This window comes from Nicotiana attenuata, unplaced genomic scaffold, assembly GCF_001879085.1.
Source record: "Nicotiana attenuata strain UT unplaced genomic scaffold, NIATTr2, whole genome shotgun sequence".
Taxonomy (NCBI): domain Eukaryota; kingdom Viridiplantae; phylum Streptophyta; class Magnoliopsida; order Solanales; family Solanaceae; genus Nicotiana; species Nicotiana attenuata.
Window position 1 is genome coordinate 11,491 of NW_017676086.1, and position 2,640 is coordinate 14,130.

General features: G+C 36.9%; 1 pseudogene; it reads right to left on the reverse strand.

Moving 5' to 3' along the window:
- Nucleotides 1–287: 287 nt before the first annotated feature.
- Nucleotides 288–1,654, reverse strand: LOC109220735 (annotated as a pseudogene).
- Nucleotides 1,655–2,640: the final 986 nt, after the last annotated feature.

Genomic DNA, 2,640 nt, shown 5'->3' on the forward strand with positions numbered 1-2,640 from the left:
CACGAAGGGAATAGAGTGTGACCAAAGCAGGTGCCCGCTGCTCCATGTCCACTTGGAAGATTATGTTCATTATCCAACGTTATGGGATATGTTGGCCTTCTCTTAGTTTTGAGTATCATGTAGTATCATAACTTTGTACTCCTGTACGTTAACAATATCTAAGAAACTATTTGTTGATTTGGTATGATCCCAACCTATGGTTTTAAGCGCTCTGAACTTTTGGCTGAGGTGAGACAACCATAGACGTTGTACTCATCTTGATCCCTTAAGTAAATCTCCAAGCTGCATCATCTAAATGGACTAAGTAGAACACCCACAACAAAATTGGAGCATCTTTTGGGGGCATTACTAGTCTGAATAGTCTCTGTCTGAACAGGCAGAAGCACGGCCTGAGTAGTCTGAACTTGTGCTAGTGTGGTAATGTGCACATAATCTATCCCCACTGGGAGCCCTTTGGCATCAACGGTTCTTACATTTGGAAGATTAATGCCCAGTTGAGCTTTCCTAACCTGCTCCTTATAAGGTCCTAGAGATGATGCCAGGGCTACCTACACCCACACCCACACCAACCAAATAAATTAACCAAAGTATTCAATTTGCCTTAATAAATACAATAAGACATGGACCACTCTTAACTAACTCCAATAATGACATTAAAAAGAGTTGCACTGTATTGAATTTGATCTCCTTATCTTTAAAGCAACTTGGGTTTTCCGAAAAAGAAAGAGAGCAACCAGTCTAGGCCACCTCGAATTTTCATGCGGTATTTCCAAAACTTGCTAAGGTAAATCCCTCCGTCCCAGATAATTAATAAAAAGTGATGTTCAAAGTATGAGTGTCAAATCAATTATTTTACGTCTTAAATCAAGAATAATCCTTAGATGCTTACTTAAAATTTTATATTTAAAATAAAACGTACCTTAAGTTTAAACTTTTTTATAATAAAATATTTATAAAAAATGTACGAAAAAGTTTACTAGTAAAAAACTTTTGCCAACTACTCTTTGAAGGACTAAAGATATTTTTTTCAATTACCTGAATCACAGGCAATGTAGGTGACTGTAGATCACGGCGCACACTCTCGAATAATCTCTTTAATCTAAATTTGTACAATATGGCATCCTCAAGATTCTGGGTATCACTCTCACCTTGGTACCATAACAAAGCTTGGAGCTTCCCACCTCCTTGCAACGCAGCCTCTGTCCTTCTTATCATCTGATTATACAAAACACCCCCACGAACCCATTCACTTATATTTGTACCTCCAATAGCACAAGGCACCAAACCAATCACTCCAAAGCTTGGATCTTTCTCTAGAACTGAATTGGCAAATGACATTCCTGGCCCAACCCCACAAACTTTACCCAAATCTATGTCTTGGTGAAGTGGTTCTTGAGCTTCAAACCGTGTTAATCCTGCACTGAGTCTGAGGATATTTGGATTGGATTGACATTCTGGTGGAATTACACCATCCCATGTTTCATTAACTATGCCATTTTGGCCATGGTTGGTGACACCACCTCGACCCGGACATGTTACTTTGTCCGGCTAATATGAATATGTTTTGGACAAGTGAAGTTGAAACATTTGCTAGATCTACGGTATTTACCCATCTAATGTGTGTTAGAAGTATTAACCAAAGAAAAGGGATCATTGTTTTTGTGAAATTGAGGCAAAATGAGACATCAAGCAAGTCTCTCTATAAGAAAGAAAGAATATAGGAAGGGCAGGTAGGAGTACTGTGAAAAGGTGAGGCCCATTCTTTAAGCAAGATGTATTGATTTCTTTATTACAACTGTATAGGATTTTTTTATTCCAACCTGCTACTTTATTTATCAGCTGTTGAATAAGACTAGGAGACAAACTTTTTAGCTGTTCAAGTTTCCACATCTAAGCATTTGTCAATTCCACCTCATTAAACTACTGTCTTCATGGGCACTTTAATTTGTATCATCATATTACTTGATCACTTTCATTTCTATATCCTTGTGTTAGAAAATGACTCTACCAGTTATTTACGGTGTCTTTTCCTGCCATTTAAAGAAGGCAACGAAAGGAAACCCAACATATGCACCAGGTATTGCATCCTGCTAGTTTTTAAGAGTAGAATATGAATAGTAACCTAATAATTGCAACTTGCATCGTTTTACTACTATTCATAAGCATATGCTTATCCGGGAAAATGAAGAAGAATGACCATCTTTTACCCCCCATGATCACTAACTTTACCAATCCTCCGGGAATAAGAATATAATTAGAAATACTCAAGGGTGTGGCCCAGTGGTCAATGAAGTGAGTTAGAATCATGAGGTCTCATGTAAAAATCGTGATCAATTATACACGTGTACTTCTTGTACACTAAGAGGTCGTTTGGTAGCTGGTTCGAAGAAAGGTTATTCATGTATAAGGGGTAACATAACTTATACCATGTTTGGTAGGCAATAGTTATTTTGTATAAAATTCTGCATAACTAATACCATGTTTGGTTGACATTTTTTAATTATGCATAAATAATACATGTATAAGTTATGAGTCAATCTGTGTATTATTTTATGCGGGGTAGAAGATGGAATAACTAATACATGTATTAGTAATACATGGATAAAATACTGAAATGACTAAAATTCCCCTAATCACTTT